The sequence below is a fragment of the Mesoplodon mirus genome, assembly GCF_964341445.2.
Source record: "Mesoplodon mirus genome assembly, chromosome: 16".
Taxonomy (NCBI): Eukaryota; Metazoa; Chordata; class Mammalia; order Artiodactyla; family Ziphiidae; genus Mesoplodon; species Mesoplodon mirus.
Genome location: NC_138992.1, coordinates 19,343,091 through 19,362,381, shown reverse-complemented (window position 1 = coordinate 19,362,381; position 19,291 = coordinate 19,343,091).

Below are 19,291 nucleotides of genomic sequence, written 5' to 3'. Positions count from 1 at the left end.
TTGGACACCTACAATCTGAGTTGCTAGCACTTAGACTGACCGTGGGACTCAAGTAAACTTGAGCGTTAGGAGTAAAGCACTATGTAAATGGCAGTATTACTGTCTTTCTCAGGGTAATGCTTGTCTGGGATACTCTCTGAAGGCATTTTCCTTGAACTGTCCTATAAGGCTAATGTGCAGGAGTCAAGCCTTGGAGAAAACCGATCAAGGATTGAATTCCGCAGCGTTAACCCTGGGAAAGTTTTAGGACTGCCTAAGCCTCAGTTTGCTCATCTGTAAGATAAAAATAGTACTGCTATTACAGAAATGTGGGAAGGAGCAAATGAAAGCATTTTAAGAAGGATTCCATAAATGAGATTAATCACTAATCAATTGTGAGCACTAAATAAAGGAATGCATGTAAGATAACTCGGCACAGTGCCTGGCCCATGGGAAATATTGACTAAACTACAGCACTGATTGTTCTCGGGGCGTAAGTTAGATACCAGGCCTTAGAGCCAGACGGACTCCTCTACTTGCACCCCAGATCTACTACATCCTGTCTCTGTGACCCCAGGCAAGTTTTAACTAACCTGTGTTTCTGTTTGGTGTCTTAATCAGTATAGTGAGGATAAAAATCATACCGCCCTCAGAGGATTATAAGGGTTATTATGAGGATTAAATTGGATAAAACATGTAAATCACTCAACACAGTGTTTAGCACGTAGTAAGTGCTCACTAACTCGAGCTATTATTATCATTCTTATCCGAGGTGCTCGTAGAGACATTTATACAAGCACAAGGTAAGTCGGGGCTATAAGCTCCTGAGGGCAGGAATCATATATTTTCCTATGATATTCCTTGAAACTTTTAGCTCAGCGTCTGGCCTCCCTGTAACTATTTGATAAATAATAGTAATAGTGGTGGTGGTGGTGGTGTGTGTGTGTGTGTGTGTGTGAGAGAGAGAGAGAGAGAGAGTGGGAGGGAGTGTAATTCACTGTCATCTTGAGAAAAGCCGGGGCACCATTTGTCTAGGATCACAAAATAGTCCGTGTATTGACTGTGCATGTCGGGGCCTGACTGTGGGCTGTTCATTAATCACCCACTGCCAGGAAACAGACACTCTGAGTTATCCGTCACGTCTTTTGTTATATTCTTGGAGAAATCTGGCCAGTCCCCCTGGCTCTTCCCGTGTGACCCACAACAGTGAGTAGCAGGCCCTGAACACTCAGAAGCTGGAGTTCACCTTCAGCCTGGATTGGAAGGGACCCGGGCATTCGGGACTGAATCCAAGTGGAAATGTCTGAACGTTCACTTGGCAGACAGACTACATCCATCTTCCTGTGACAGATCCTTCACTGGCAGGGGCCATTGAACAGAGTGTCCCGTAAATTTAACCTTCTGTTTCTGGGCGCCAGAGACGTGTGATGCTGACTTCCTAGGTGACACCTAATCAGATGACGCTCATCTCCTCTTCCCTGAACTCTTGAGTTTGGCCCCATGTTGAACACATTTTCACTGCACGTATTTCTGATGGTCCTTGCTTCGGTTTCAGCCATTTGTATGGCTTAAAGAAATGGTGCCTGAATATTGGGAAGCCCAGGAGGAAAACACTTCCACTCTTTAGCATAGCAGCAAAGCACCTGATACAGGAGGCCATTTATAATCATCATTATAACAGAAATGCCTGAAACGCAGGACGGATTGATTTAGGTCCTTTGGGAGACCAGGCACACAGTGGGCTCTGAAGTGACTGATTGAATGTCTAGAACATGTTACACCTGAGCTCCCACACCTGAAAACTGGAAATACAAGTTCTGAGGTTACGTAGAGGAAAGGTTATTAACTAGAAGAACAAGAACATATTCCTTGTTATTTCATTCTTAGTAAATCTTTTCCTGATCTCGTAGGAGAAGGAACAGAAAGAAAAGAGGAGAAATATGCAGTTAGCCTATTGATTTTCTTTTATTAATGTTTGCCCGTTTCTTCATTAACAAACACAATTTTAACTATTAATATTCTACACAAAGCTATTTGACTTTCAAGGTGTTATAGACTCTGTACAGAAATGGACACGTATTTGCTTTAAAAATAACGTGCAGAAAGGCAAGCACTTTCTGCTTGAGTAAGTCACCCATTGCTTAAGGATCTGGAAGTGTTGCCAGGGGTCAGTAAGGGCTAGTTATGGTTTCCCACTCAAGGGTAGTGTGACTTCAGCATTGTCAGTCATTTGTTAAAATAACCCTTTCGTTGAAAGCTGGTATTAATCAAACAATCACACAAATATAAATACATGGAAAGAAATAAGTTACAGTTGGAGCAACTGAGCCAGTGTGATTTTAAGCCACATCTCATGTATGTTAACTAGTAGAGAGAAGATAGCCCTTGGGCAGGAAGGACAAGGTGTCAGCAGACCTCAAGGTGAGAGGAAGAGAGTTGTAATTTCCCGCAACTAGGAGAAGCCCAGTAAGGCTGGTACACGGAGGGCAAGGCGCTGCCTGGGCTGGAAGAGGCTGCAGAGACGAGTGGACAGTGGTAGGCTGCAAAGTGTAATTGCTTCTAGTCTTTCTCCAAAAAATCATAGGAAGCACTGGAGGGTTTAAGCACGGGAGTGATTTGATCATTATAGCTTCTGTGGGATAGAAATTCTCTGACCTTCATCCTGCCAGCCTCACGGTCATAGGTCCAAACGTAGTCATACAAGAGAAAGCCCTCTTAAACTAAAAATCACAGCATAAATTGAAAAGTATTTTTCTTAGCTTAACTAAGTTTAAGCTTTTTTAAATGCCTGCATATGGTAAAAATTCAAATAGTATTAACACATATACAGTGGAGGGTAAATTTCCATTTTGCTTCAGACCTCCACTGCCCATTTACAGAAGCTTCTACTATTAATGATTTTTGTATGATTGTTCAGATCATATACAAATACATGTTTATGGATAGATAGATATCCTGTTGTTTCGTGCAGAAAGGAGCATACACTACAGTGTTCCAAAGGTTGCTTCGCCACTTGACCCTGTTTCTGTTCCATACCAGCACTGTGTCTGAGGGCTTCAAAAGAGAGAACTTAATACATGGAATTGGTTACACAGGTTATAGAATCGCTGAGAAGTCGAACAGAGGATGATGAGGCAACCAAGACGTGAGAAACAGCATAAAGCTATTACCTCCCTAGCGTGGTGGGTCAAAGGGAAGAGTTGGGGGCTCGTCTCACCAGAAGGAAGCCGGAGCCACAGTGGCTCTGTCCAGTGGGATCTGAGCTCTATGGAGACAGAGTTGCAGTCAGAAGTACTGCCCCTCAAATCTCCTTCAAGAGCTTTCCATTGGCCAAGCACAGGCATGTACCCGCAGACATGGGATGCAGCATGAGCTGGTGGGCTCTCCCGTGATACAGAGAAGAACAGGGGGATGATTTGTGAGGGTAAACCGACTGAGGATGGGCACAGACATATATACAAATGTCCCATTCTTTTTCACTGTAGTACAATACTCTAGCGTATGACTATATCGTAATTTACTTAACTAGTGCTCTACTGATGGACAATTCAGCTGCTTCCAGTAATTTTCTATTACAAAGCATGTGGCAGCGAGTATTATTATGTGTCCATCTTTGCACATTTAGGTGAGTGGACTTTTTAAGGATAAACTCTTTGAAATGTAATCGGGACCTTTGTTCCAGTTTTTTGGTATATGTATTTTACATTTTGTATATGTATTTTACATTTTGATAGGTATTGGCAGACTGTCTCCCAAATACCTTACTATTCTTAGTATTAATCTTACCACTTTGTGTGTGTGTGCGGGAGGGATAACTTATAATAAGCAAATACTACTCCCTGTAACCCATGTCACATAGCATTGGAAGGAGCACTGCATTCTTTAAGCAGGAAGCCTGGTCTTTCAAGCTCTATAAAGATAGCTGCCTCATTTATGATTCAGGGCTTAGCAACTTCTATCAGCCCACCAGGAGAAGTGGAGGGTGGGAAATTTGTCTTAGCTTGGGCTGCCATATCCAAATACCATAGATTGGGTGGCTTAAAGTCCAGTGGTCCCCGAACTTTTTGGCAACAGGGACCAGTTTCGTGGAAGACAATTTTTCCATGGACGGGATGGGGCAGGTGGTACAGGCGGGAATGCAAGTGATGGGGAGCGATGGGGAGCGATGGGGAGCGATGGGGAGCGGTGGGGAACGGTGGGGAGGGATGGGGAGCGGTGGGGAGCGGGTGGGGAGCGGGTGGGAGCGGGTGGGGAGGGATGGGGAGCGGTGGGGAGCGGGTGGGGAGGGATGGGGAGCGGTGGGGAGCGGTGGGGAGGGATAGGGAGGGATGGGGAGCGGGTGGGGAGGGATGGGGAGCGGTGGGGAGCGGGTGGGGAGTGGTGGGAGCAGGTGGGGAGGGATGGGGAGCGGTGGGGAGCGGTGGGGAGGGATGGGGAGCGGTGGGGAGCGGTGGGGAGCGGGTGGGGAGGGATGGGGAGCGGTGGGGAGCGGTGGGGAGGGATGGGGAGCGGGTGGGGAGCGGTGGGGAGCGGTGGGAGCAGGTGGGGAGGGATGGGGAGTGGTGGGGAGGGATGGGGAGCGGGTGGGGAGCGGTGGGGAGCGGTGGGGAGCGGGTGCGGAGCGGTGGGGAGCGGTGGGGAGCGGTTGTGGAGCGGTGGGGAGCGGTGGGGAGGGGTGGGAAGCGGTGGGGAGGGATGGGGAACAGTGGGGAGCGGTGGGGAGGGATGGGGAGTGGTCGGGAGGGATGGGGAGTGGTGGGGAGCAGTGGGGAGCAGCAGATGAAGCTTCGCTCGCTCGCCTGCCTCTCACCTCCTGCTGTGCGACCCGGTTCCTAACAGGCCGCAGACTGGTACCCGCCTGCAGCCCAGGGGTTGGGGACCCCTGGCTTAAACAGCAGACATGTATTTTCTCAGAGTTTTGGAGGCCGGAAGTTTGATATTGGGGTATCGGCCTCTGGTGAGTCCTCTTTTTCTGGCTTGTAGGTGGCCACTATCTCGCCGTGTGCTAGCATGACCTCTTCTTTGTGTGTGTTCAGAGAGGGATATCTCTCTCTTCCTCTTCTTAGCAGTTCTATAGGACACCACCCTTATGACCTCTTTTAACCTTATTTACGTCCTAAATGCCCTATCTCCAAATACAGTTTGCATTGGGGGTTAGGACTTCAACAAAGGAATTTGGGGGAACACAATTCAATCCATAGCAGCATAGTTCTATTCCCCTCTTTTAGGATTTATAGTCCCATGATTAATTTTCAAAGGAATTTAGACTCTTGCAATACTTGCTAGAGTGCGCACTAAATATTATGAATACAGAACTGTAAAGTTACACTTTTTCTCTCCCTCAAATTTCTTTTTTCCTCCTTTTCTGGATTCTCTCTTCCCCCTTCAGTCTAAGAAAATAACCTCCGCAGTTCAGGCAGTTTCACTTTATGATTATATTTCCTTCCAAAATGCATCACCCATTCTCAGATTCTGGTTTCTCTGACTGTATGAGGTTGGCAAGCTACTAGCAGGGGGGAAAATCTTGTACATTCTTTGATAAAGGTTCTTAATAGTAGAGCTCAGTTACGTTAAATAGCGTAGTATATACCCTGCCTGCTTGAACAGAGGAGAACATATATCAAGCCTTTCCGCACATGCAAAACCCATCACAATTTTCTGTTTGAAATTTCTGTCAAGACAATGCCAAATTCATGTTAATTCTGGGTGGGGAAGTTTGGAAAAAGAAAAAATAAAATCTCAATAGACCGAAACATGGTGTCTGCCATTCCTCTGCAGCCAGAAGAAGAAACTTAACTCCTTGCTTATAATCACTTTGACCTTGTCTGCCAATAGCTCCAGTCACTTCAGCCGGGGTTTTCTGAAACTTAGATACCCATCTAGTGTCTACTCAGTCCCAGGAAATGGGTTCCTTAATTAAACAGGGATGCATATCCCAAACAACCCTCACCTGAAGGCTTCTGAACAAATATATCTCATATCTGCATATCAGAAGAGTGTTAGAAAATACTGCCTGCCTACTCAGAGTTTCCTCTTCAAAAGTCCTTCAGGAAATTTGGTCATCTCTATTGTCAATTCAAAGATTCTCCCCCTCCCCCAACCCCCGTGCAATTTGTCTGCACCTGGCTAATGAAAATATGATAGATAAGAATTCTTAGAACCGTTTTCTTAGTAGTCACTTAGGTGCTTCTACCTGGGAAAGTCCCCTCCTTTAACTGAAACAAACCTTTAGAAACAAAAGTTTTGATGTGATAATTTTCAGAAAAACTAGCCTGCGAGAGAGAATTGCTTCCTGAAACAAGAGTTTGCCTAGAAAAGACTTAGCCTAAAGGAGCATCTGTAGATGAATATTAAGCTTAACAGGGGGATGAAGTTATTTAATATTCAGCTGAAGGGGCACTATTAACATAACCAGTTTCAGTACACATAAGGTACTTTATCATTTATTTATTCAACAAATAAATGATAAAGTACTTAGTACCTAGTAGGTGCCAGACACTGCACCCCCAATATAGACAGAAATAGTTACCACACTTCAGAAGCTTTCAGTCAGGTTGAGGAGAGAGAGTAATGAAATAAATCAGGAAATAAACGCTTTGGATGGTGATAAGCCAGTTTCAGAGAGTGATAAGAGGGTTGAAGTCCATAATTCAAGTTAGTGTAATGGTGCGTGCCTAGAAAGGGGCTACTTTAGCTGTTTCTTTTTTTATAGATTTTTAAAAATATTTATTTATTTGGTTGTGCCGGGTCTTAGTTGAGGCTCACGGGCTCCTCAGTTGTGGCATGTGGGCTCCTTGATTGTGGCATGCGAACTCTTAGTTGTGGCATGCAAGTGGGATCTAGTTCCCTGACCAGGGATCGAACCCGGGCCCCCTGTGTCGGGAGAACGGAGGCTTATCCACTGCGCCACCAAGGAAGTCCCTAGCTGAGTTTCTTAGGGAAAGGCTCTCTAAAGAAGCAACTTCTGATCAGACAATGGAATGATGAGGGCATTGCATATTCTGGGAGGTGGAACCAAAGCCCTCCAGGTAGAGCAAAGAGCAAGTGTGGTAACGCAGGTGAGAAATGTCAGTGGGCTAAAGCTAAGGGAATGAGAGGGAGATTTAAACCATATGTGCTCAGAGAGGTGGGCAGGGCCAGACCATGCAGTGTCCCATGGCAGGGCAGGACGTAGCAACAATGCCTCCATCAGGCAAACAAGTATTCCTAGAATCAGAGGTAGAATACAGGACAGTTCAGGGATCAAATCTAGGGCATTGATACCAAAATATTTATTTCTAAATATTTTGTTGTTTTTGATGTTATTGTAAAGGGGATTTCTTTCTTAGTTTCTCTTTCAGATAGTTCATTGTTAGTATATAGAAATGCAACTGATTTTGTGTGCTGATTTTATATCCTGGAACTTTGCTGAATTTATTTATTCTAACAGCTATTTGGTGGCGTCTTTAGGGTTTTCTGTATATAAGATCATGCCATCTGCAAATGGATCATTTTACTTCTTCCATTCCAATTTGAATGCCTTTTATGTATTTATTTATTTACTTTGGCCTAACTGTTGTGTCTAGGACTTCCAGTACTATGTTAAATAGAAGTGGTGAGAGTGGACATCCTTGTCTTGTTTCTGATCTTAGAGAAAAGGCTTTTAACCTTTCACGATTAAGCATAACAACTGATATCAAAGAAATACAAATGATCGTAAGAGGCAACTATGAACAATTGTATGCTAACACACTGAACAACCTTGAAGAAATGGAAAACTTCTTAGAAACATACAACCCAGTAAGACTAAAATCAGGAAGAAATAGAAAATCTGAACATACCAATTACCAGTAAGGAGATTAAATCAGTAATCAAAAATCTCCCAACAAATAAAAGCTCAGGACTAGATGGCTTCACAGGTTAATTCTATGAAATATTTAAAGAAAAATTAATACCAGTCCTTTTCAAACACTTCCAAAAATTTGAAGAGAAAGGAACACTTTGAAACTCATTTTATGAGGCTAGCATTACCCTGCTATCAAAGCCAGGCAACATTACAAGAAAAGAAAATTACAGGTCAATATCCCTGATGTGTATAGATGCAAAAATCCTCAACAAAATGCTAGCGAACCAAATTCAATGGCACATTAAAAGGACTCAACATGATTAAGTGGGATTTATCCCTGGGATGGAAGGATGGTTCAATATATGCAAATCAATAAATGTGACACAGGGCATGAACAGAATGGAGATAAAAATTATATGATCATTTCAATAGAGGCAGAAAAAACATTTGACAAAAATTCAACATCCTTTCATAATAAGAACTCTCAGCATATTAGGTATAGAAAGAATGTACCTCAAGATGATAAAGGTCACATACGACAAGCCTAGAGCTAACATACTCACTGATCCTAAAAATAAAGGACAGAGAATTGGCTATATTCTGAATTCCTACAGGGTGTAGAGGGTGTTAAAATATTTTAGCCAGATGTTCCTCCACATATTTTTTCATTACTACACCCAAAGGAGAAATTTTTAAGTCAGTTTAACTTGAGAAAAATTGAATACTAAGGCATAAGATGTTTTCAGGTAGGGTTGTGCTTTGGAAGAACGTGAAACCCTCGCAATATTTCAAGCTTTTTTTACCCCTCCCCAACCAAACAAATTTTGCCCACTTGTGGAATATTTGTCTCCCACTGAGAATGCATACTTTAGCCAAACCCGTGACTTAAATACCTATGATTTCACCCATGAGGGTCCATTTTACCACCATTATGCTAAGGAAGGAAGTCTTTGGTATTGCTGGAAAGTGAGAATCCTGGTTAAATCAACTGTCTACATGTACAGGGTAGATTAACATGACTAATGTGTATATAACATCACACTGTGCCAAAATATTTGAAAATAAATTTCATACATACTAACAGGCACTCAGAGCAAGGGAGTGGCAGAGAAAAGAGTTGTGTACAGGGAACAGCTTAGACTATGATAGAAGAGAAAGGATGGGATTTGGCTCTGGAGGAATGTAAACAATGTGTAAATGAAAAGCAGTTTCATTTGCAAATTCTGTCACTACAGGTCCTCCTCTAGTACGTGAAATGGCCTTTGAAGGTTCGTATTTCTGTAGGTACCTCGTGGCAGTCAATAAGAATTATGTAGTCAATAGAACCTGAGAACAGTCAAGGTCACCTTTTGGGTCCTGGTAGGAAGGACATTATCTGTGTTATGATTTTTTTCTCTTAAAAGACATGTTGCTTCTTCTGGGAGGAGTTCCAGTAGATAAACAGACATACTTAACACTTCTAAACCAGACCATTTGAAAGGATTTTGCACAGTGGGACCAAAAGCTGGTCCTAGACGTCATGACTTAGTGGTTCTAACCCCAGTCACTGTGCAGCAGGAGAAAGCCTTTTTGGCAGGAGAAAGCCTCATGACTGGGGCTTTCAAGTTCATAAGAGCTGTGGGTCTTCTGGCCAAAAAAAAAAAAAAAAAAATATGTAAGTTCACATAAATTTTGCATTCACTTTCAGAAGGTTCATGACCTATGACTCCAGTAGGGAAACTGATTTGGAATATGATGAAACATTTTGTGGCACTGTTTTAAAGAGATGTTTGTACCTTGGTTAGTAATAATATTGTTGTATCATCATTTGTCATGTCTCAATATTTATATTTCCTGGGTTCCCGTCTAGGTTACCCATCCTGAATTTTCAATGTTACGTAAATGAGGGTTGTTTTCTCCTCACTAGTGCATCATTGTACTAACTGAGTCTATAAATGGGCTCACCCTTTGACACTGTGTACTCCCAGCACAGCTCAGATCTCAGGGCAGCTGATTCTCCTCTCCTAGGGCAGCAGGTGTGGGATGTGTGATTGAGTCATTCAAGGATCTCAAAGAAATATTTGTTAGAGGGAGCAGCAAACAGTGACTGATTCAGTAGCTCCTTGGGTTCCAAACAACCTGGTACTTACCACAGTTTACATTTGAAGGAAGCTCTGCTGCTTCGTTAGTGGTTGTTAGATGTTGGGCAGATGAACGGAACACAAAAGCAGAAGTCCCAAGGGGCAGGCACAGTGGGAAGTGTGGAAGAGGGGGTTTTTGTGACCTTCCCTTCAAACTCAAGTAAGATAAGGTTTAGGTAGCTTAGAATAAAGATCAGTTTAGTAGCAAAAGTAGTCAAGTCATTTGGGGCGCTTTTAGATGAAAAACAATAGAGCAGAGTGTAGCTCCAGTTCTGAGGCTGGACTCTTTGCATCTGAATCTTTGCTGCCTTGCTCTGTGTCCTTACATTTCTCTGGGACTGAGTGTCTCCATCTATACAGTGGAGAAGCTAATAACAGTATTCATTTCTTAAGATGGTTCTGAGTTTTAAACGGGAATATATATATGAGACACCTAGAACAATGCCTGGCAAGCAGTAAGCTCCCCACAAACGTCAGCACTTCTCTGTAATCAAATTCACCAAGGTGTTACTTTAGAATGATTGTACCTGTGCTGTGTGGACACGGTTGTCTAGGCCATTGAAAGGAGAGATTTTATAGTTTCAAAGACTGTTCATGCTACAGTTACTACCTATTTAAAAGTATAAAGTAGATTTTTTTTTTTTTTTTTTTTTTTTTTTTTGTGGTATGCGGGCCTCTCACTGTTGTGGCCTCTCCCGTTGTGGAGCACAGGCTCCGGACGCGCAGGCTCAGCGGCCATGGCCCACGGGCCCAGCCGCTCCGCGGCATGTGGGATCTTCCCAGACCGGGGCACAAACCCGTGTCCCCTGCATCGGCAGGCGGACTCTCAACCACTGCGCCACCAGGGAATCCCTAAACTAGATATTTAAAGCAGAAAGTCTCCCCCAGCAACCATGGCAGTCAATCAGCTGAGGCATATGCATCCAGGAGTGCCTGCAAAGTGTTCAATCCTGTGCAAGCCCTGAGGAAACCTACGGAAAGTGGATGTCCAGGTGTCTTCCTTGCCTTCTGGGAGTTTATCACCTGGTCTCTTCATCAGAGCTTGGCTTACACTATTACACACGCTTTAAAAAAATTACAGCAAAGAAGTGGTACAGGAGGTCAGAAGGCATAATGGAACGAGAATTGTATGAAGTCTTTAGGAGTTGAGGGGGTAGGAAGGATACATTCGAAATGGGATTGATGGTGTGTGTGGGGAGGGCGTGGGAGGCTACCTGAAAAGGCTTCCTGAAGGAGAAGAGCTTTGAAAAATAAGCAGGCTTTTTAAAAATTATGATTTATTTATTTAGCTGCGCTGGGTCTTAGTTGTGGCATGCGGGCTTAGTAGCGGCACGCATGCGGGATCTAGTTCCCCAACGAGGGATCGAATCTGGGGCCCCTGCATTGGGAGCGTGGAGTCCCACCCTCTGGGCCACCAGGGAGGTCCCGAAAAATGAGCAGGCTTTTAAGAGGCAGATATGAGAAGGAAATGGATTCCAGGCAGGAAAAACTAGGCTCCTGGAGGCCCAGACGTGGGCAGGGGTGGGATGTGTTGGTGGTGGTGGTGGAAGAATGGGTAGTGCAGGGTGCATGGTCCCAGCAGAGGGAAGGTGAGAGGCACAGGTGCGAGAGGACCTTGTCTTTGTGCTAAAGCAGCAGAGAAGGAAGAGGCTGAGGAAGTGTGGATGACTTTGAATGCCAGATGCAACTGTTGTTTTATGGGCAGTGGAGGCTCAAAGGGTTTTTGAGCGTGATCAGAACTGTGCTTAAGAGATCATTTGTAAACCACTTTATTCTTTTTTTTTTTCACTCTTTTTTTTCACTTTATTCTTTTTGAAGTACTTTTTCCATACCTTATTTCACTGAGTCCTTAAAGCAAGACAGTGCCAAATGTAAAAGAGCCATTCTTTGCCTCATTTCTGCCTCATATTTTTCTAGCCACACCACACACATTGCCAATAAAGCAGAAAGATCAAAAGATTATCCTGTTTGCTCCCAGAGAAGGATTAGGAGGAAGGGGATGGGAAAATATGGACCCCCTGTGAACCACTCTGCAAAGCTACTTGTTTGGAAACAAAATCTGCTTTCCATTCCAAACTGCGTCAGAAGTTTAAATAAGAATGAAGTTCTTATTCCTTAAGTATATCTATATTGTCATGCTAACTTTAAATATACCCTCTTATTTTATCATTTAAGCCATAAGGCACAATCCAACATTTGTACAGTTCTTTTTTAAATTTTTGTTTGTTTATTTATGGCCCCGAGACTTGTGGGATCTTCGTTCCCCAACCAGGGATTGAACCTAGCCCTTGGCAGTGAGAGCAAGGAGTCCTAACCACTGCACCGCCAGGGAAGTCCCTGTACAGTTCTTTTAAATCAACAGGATATCATGAGATCATTTAATCAACCTTTGACCAATAACTGACAGGTAGATAAGTTAAACATTTCTATTAGAAAATTAGAAAAGTTAGGAAAGTAGCACTCAGAGAGGACCAGAGACCAGTCCCAGGTGGCAAAGTTATCAAGAAATAGACTTGAAATTAAAGCAAGAGCTTGAACTCTAGATTCACAACTTCCACACTCCGTTATATTTTGCTAGCTGTTTCTGCTTAACTGAATTCAAGCTATTATCCATCATTTGACAGTAAGCTTCTATAGGTTAAAGGGTATTTTCAACTCTCATCAGAACTGTTCCTTGTCTGATTATTTGAGGCCTGTGGGCAGGTATCAAGATGGAAGATTATAAGTGGCTCATCTGATACAGGAGCTGGCTCTGTCTGCATGGTGCAAAACCTGGTGAACAGCATTATAAGACCCTGCCATGGCTGACTTGACTATGAGACATGTTGCACTACGTTGATTTTTTTGGTCTGCGTTCCTCTCCTCCCTTCTTCCACTCCCTTCACTCCCGGGCTGGAGGAGCAGAGAGAGCCTAACACTGGCGCTCTACCTTTTCTGGCTGGCTATCCATCTGCGTCAACGTGGTGTTGGCTTTGGCGCCTTGGCGGTTGGACTCGAGACCATTTTGGGGCAGCTGAGATGATTCCTTTCTAATGGTTTCTTGACCTGTGAAGCCAGGAAAAGGTTATTTTTGCTTAGAGAGACCTCAAAATTTCAGTGGGGAGTTTGGTTTTGGACATTTTTTAATGCCCTGCTTAGTTCTCAAGTAATGAAAAAAGCTAAATCATTTTCAAAGAAGTGACTTTTGCAGGCTGGCGTGATAGTTCATGGGCCTACAGCTGATCTCATGCTCTCCGAGGCACACCTGTCTGAAGGAAGCAGGCAAATCAATCACCCCCCTGCTGTTTTGCATTACCTAAAAGGCAACCCTTCCACAGAGCAGTGGTGGATGTAAATTCTGGCACCCATAAAAAAGTGTTGAGAAACATCTGCAGTCTCTTTAAAACCTTATAAAGTTAACAGCTTTCCATGGAAAGGGACTGCTGGAACAGCACATCCAAATCAAACTGGATGAGTGACCACCTATGGTAGAGATTAACTAGTGTGATGGAGAAAGCCCAAGATGAGGACCAACCTGCTTATTCCATGGGATGTTCCCTGTGTACTCCAAGGAGCAGTAATCGTCTCTGAATCTATTGCCAGTTAACACTCAAAAGAAGTTTTGTTGAGTGAATAGATGGATGCCTAATGGATGTATCACCAGGGCTTTTATAAAAACTTTTCCTTTACCTGGAAGGCCCTCTCCCCAACAAAAATATATTTGGTGTCACATTCAGTCAACAAATATTATAAGAACCTTCTAGGTTCCAAGCATTGTATTCTGGATATGATGGATATAAATAAGTCAGGGTTCACATGTTCAAGGAATTTATAATTTAGTAGGGAAGACAGACAAGTGACAAGTTGAAACAGAAGGTGCATGAGATGAGCACAGAGTCTATGGGAGGTCATGGCGACGGGAGGGGTGGGAGGTGGGGAAGCTCAGAACTGGCAAATCAAGACAAGGGTCCAACAGTTAAACAAACAGTATATCAACTAGAATTCAGCTGAGGAGTTGCTGAGTAAAATGATAAAGGTAATTAAAACTACCATCATTTATTGAGTCTCCATTAAGTTCAGGGTCTTAAGTTCAGGGTCTTTTTACATACATTATCTGAAATGTCACATTTTATAATACCTATTTTCCAGATTAGGAAACTGAGACTCAAGAACTTGCTCAAGCCCACACAACAAATGATTGCCAGGGCTGGGGTCAGGATATATCTGCCACCATAGTTACTACATACCTTGTAAATACAAGGTTAGTTCTTGACTAATATATCCGTTCTTTATGACTACCCACTTCTCTGATATTCCACTATCCCTCCAGACCTAATTCCAACCTAATTCATTCATCAATTCAAGGAACTCTCTGAGGTTATGATGCATCGAAAAATACCAATGGCATGGCAAAGTTTGTGATGTCTGTTTCTTTGTTCACACATAAAAGTAACAATGCATCTTCAAGTTGGTGGCATCTGAAATTCCTTAAATATGCAGTATTGTGCTTATGCTATATTGCTTAATTTCTGTCTTCCCCAAATAGACTATAAGCTCCAAGAGGGCAGGACTTTTGCCTTTCTTCTTCATTTTTGTACCCCCATCACCTGGAATGTTGCTGAATAAATTAATAACTGATTAGATACTGAGTGTCTGCTAATTATCAGTGGCTCTGTGAAGTGCTGGATGTAGAGTCAGGAACAAAACAGACATGGCCTTTGCTCTCCTGGAGAAGATGCAAATTAAACAAACAAGTGAACACATAAGCACATAAATAAATGTGCAGTGTTATGTGGTAAATTGAGAGAAGTGAAAATGTCGCAGGTGCTGTGGAGAGAATAAATGGGATGTTCTCCAAATTTAGACTGGAAAGTCAGGGATGCCCACTACAAGCTGATATCAAAAGGTGAAGGCAACAAGTCCAAGAATCCAAACTGCTGTGCTACCTGACATGTGTAATAGCTAATGTTCACCATCCATCCAAGTCCAAAACATCGTCTCCCCTCTTGCAACAACATGTGACGCTTATTGTATCTGCATGCGTTTTTAGTTATGTTTTTGAAGATATCCTTTCTGTCCACCTAGATTACAAATGCGTTCATACCTCGGGTGGAATAGAAAGAACACTGGATTAGGAGATTTTGGTAGTAGTTCTAGCTTTGCCTCTACTTTACAAATTGGGAAAGTTATTTAAACTTTCCAGACCTCAATATCCTTACCTATAAAATTAGGAGGTTATATTAAATAATCTCTAAGGTGTCATTGTGCTTTAACATTTAAATTCTATAATTATCAGCTTATTTTAACAAGCAGTTATGGGGGATCTACTATGTGCTAAACTCCTGAACTTTCTGCAGAAAGACACAATCCATTCATTCAAGGTGCTTATGATCTTGAAGAGGAGACGGATACGTTGATGGCTTCAATATAGAGCAACAAAGAATTTCCTCTGCTTCTGAACTTTCAACTACTGTCATTGTCCTTCCTAGGTGTGAGCAGAGATTCTCCCTCTTAGTAAAGACATTTAACTCTGCCTGACGCCAACAGATGGGGCAAGTGGTCACATCAACTAGACCCTGTTGCATTGGACTTGAGAGCTAGTGAATGAGAGGGAGCTTTGAGAACCTACGTTTTGTAAGAAAATAAGCATCTGTATGCCAGGGTAACATGGGAATTGAAAGTAAGGGTCATTTTGTTCCACCTGGATGGGGATGGGAGTGAGGTTGCTATGGAGTGGGCCAAAGATGCTATTGAGGGAAATTTCTTAGGGCATTAATGTCTTAGTTGAATTTTGAAGGAAGAAGAATTAAGCAGGTATATTAGTTGGGATACTGTCAACTGCAAAATACAGACTAGCCATTTGAAGATGGATTTGATAAGAAATGCAATCATTATTCCACATAATATAAATTGCAGGGGGAGGAAGATTCCAGGTTTGGTGCCATGGCTCAAAATGTCATTGAGAACTCAAACTCTTTCTTGCATTTTGGCTTGGTCCTCCTCAGAATATTGCTTTCTGGTCTTTAGCTTTTTCCTTCATGATTGCAAGATGGCTGCCTAATCCCTCAGCATTTTTTTTAAACAATTGCATCTTAAAAAGCTGAAAGGGGGTGACTTTTCTCAAAATCCTTTTAATCAAAGAGAAGAACCATGTTCTTTTGCCCTGTTTCCCCTATTTCTTACCCCAGTCTCAGCAGACTTCCCTTCAGGTCACAGTGGCCATGGCTGGTGCTGTAAACACAAGGGAGGCTGGGAAAGCATGTACCTGGCATTTTCAGTCTCCATGTTGCATGGCAGATTCTGTCTGCTGGGAGGAAGTGTGCGTGTGAAGGGGGAGTGGGGAAGCGGGGAATGGTGTGGTTGCTGGGTAAGCCTCCAACTGTGTCTTCCAAACAGGAAAGGAAGGAGTGGGGAGTTATTAATGGACCTCATACTCATACCTTGGCACCACCCTTTGCTTTCTGAATTGTAGGCATTCAATTGATATTTGCTGATGGTGGGATCATTGTCATGGAAATGGAAAATCAATGTCAAGTCAGGTAACTGAGTAGTAAAATCAGTTATTCTTTCCAGGCCATGACTGGATGAAAAAAAATTTAATTTTGTCACTTGAATGGGTGACTGTTGATATTCCACTGGGTGGCTAAATTAAATACTAATTCAACACCAGGAGAGGTACTGGTGGTGTTTTTTTAAAAACCATGTCTAATTTGGCAACAGTTTTATAATCTAAAAGGAAATCAGGGAAAAATATGAGTTCAGTGGAAAAAGACCAGATCCTAGGAAATGAAAATTTACTGAAAACACCATGTGTGGGGCTCTAATGGAAAAAAAACAGAGTGCAAGATGGCCCCAGGGCTATGGAAAAAATTTAGTATGTCCTAATGATGTACTTAGTGTCTGTTGATTACACATGGAAACTCACAAGAAAGAAGCAGAAGAGGACACCAAAGTAGTGCACTTAAAAAAAATCAACTAGATATACAAGCAGACATTAACATTTTTTTAAAAAACTTCCTTTGCCTTTCTCACAAGTACAAACAAAACAGAAAGCCAGAAGGTTGTCTTCTGACTATAACAACAAGAACAAGAATATTAAATAGAGAATGAAAGAAGACGCAAGTCATTGTGTTGGTAGGGTGTGGGTTATTTTAAATAATTCATAAGAAGTAATGCAAAGAGACTGCAAAATTAGTATGAGCATGTCACAACAAACCGATCCTTCGAAATAACTTCTCGCCATGTCTTTTTAAGACTGCTAAACCCTTTTGCAGAATTGTGAGAGCTTGTCTGGAGAACAGAAAGCATTAGAGGTGAATAAAAGTTATGAGTTTATTTCCCATTGCTCTCTCTTTGAAGAGATTGCTCCATTTTTAAATGGCTGGTACTATTTAGCTCCAACCATAATGTATTTCCAGTGGGTTTTTTTTTTCTTTTATCTAGAGTTTTATTCTTTTGCTCCATTCCACCCTACTTTTCTTCTCATGAATGTGAAGGCATGTAATAACTCAGGAAAAGAGGCTACAAAGGACCATGGGTGGTTGATTATTTCCAGTTTCACGGTGAAATGTTTCCAGTTTCATGGTGTTTACTATGAGGTGTCAAGCCAGGTACCACATTTCTGCTGTTAAGTTTTCTTTCCATCTAGACTAGATTCACAAGCTTTTTGAAGTTATTATATGCTTTTGTTGACCAATTTTCTAACACCACTTGGAGTTCCTAGATTCTTCCAGGTCCTTGAAGGTAGCGATGCAATTTCTGCCCTCCTTTCAGTATCTAATAAGACCTGATGCAGTGTTCTTCCTCAGGAGTCCATGTTAGAGTTATGCAGGGATCTTTTACCTACACACAGGCATCTACTTGCCTTAGTGCGCCAAATCAGAAGCTCTGCGGTTGGGCCTGGCAAAAATATACCTGAAAACACTTCTTTGAGTTATTTTGATGTACAGGTCTGGTTCAAACCATTAGACTGTTGGAAATAATAAATTTACTCTCAAAAAAAGAGAGAGAAAAGAAAAGAAATGGAAAGAAAAGAAACCGAGAGAAAACAAAGGCTGCATAGACAGCCCTTGCATCTGACTACTGTGACAGCTAACCTGTATGGTAAAACTGGGAATTAGCAGAGTATAATGGTTAAGAGACCAACTCCTTGGATTCAAATTTCTGCTCTGTTGTGTGACCTGCATCAAATTAATTAACCACTCTGAGCCTCAGTTTACTCATATTACAATGAGTATAATAATAATGCCTGTAGTAATTTGGGGATTTAATTATGTATTATGTATAAGATTAAAAACGTATAAAGTATTTGCTGATACACCGACATAAAGTGGTTGTTCAAACAATGTCAACTGTTAGTATCTCAGGCTGCTCAGAGGCTCAGATCTGAAGTCAAATAATATCTTTGATAAAAAAATGAAAACATGAGTGATTGTAAATAAAGGCATGTTGTTTAATAGATACAACATTTTAAAGCCTGAGATCCATAGTGGGATTTTATTTTAGTTCCTAGGTATTATAAATTTTGGGTCCATATTTAATATAAATAATTATATTAGCATTTAGAATGCCAGAGTCCCTTTTAATTGTATTAGTAAAAGCCTAAGATATCATAAAATGACATCTAGAAATTACTGGCTTGGTTTATTAAGGATTGTATTATTTCTGGTAGGTCATAAATATTTTGGGCTGCACTATCCAACAAGAGGATTAAGAATGCATTTAGTGCATCAGCAAGAAGGCAGGAGAAGAAAATGGCAATTCTTAAAATTATTTGATAGAGATATTTCAAAACAAGCATTCAATAGTCATCATAGATAAAGTTAGATATTTGTCTTAGTTCTCTATATTTATTCTGTACTTTAGAGGTTTTTTTTTTTTTAATTACAAATGGAAGTGGAGCACAATAATCTTTAATAATCTTTTCAGTGCTTGGGAGTCTCCTATGGTTCTTAGTCTGGCCCTCCTGAGTCAGACTCCCTTCTGGGGATGTGAGAATTCCACGTGAGTGATTTCTTTAGACAGTGTCCTCTCATAGTGATGCCATTTTGGGGTGGAGTTAGTAGAAATGCTGTAACAAAAGTCTTTGCTCTTATCCCCAAATTTTTGGCATAGACAATGAGCATCTGGTTCATCCAACAGACAGGAATCACCTGATATATAAATTCTCTTTCAGTAGCCCTGATTTACTATCAGACATCTTTGCCACCTTTGTTTGTAATAGACTGTAAGCTCCACATACAACAGGGCCAGGTGGTCCCCATGGTTCCTAGTAGCAATATCAGCAATGAGAGCATTACAGAATTTCAGAATTGAAAAGGGTCTTATGGTGGGCCAGATATTAGTCCCCAACGGTGTTCACATCCTAATACCTGGAATGTGTGAATAC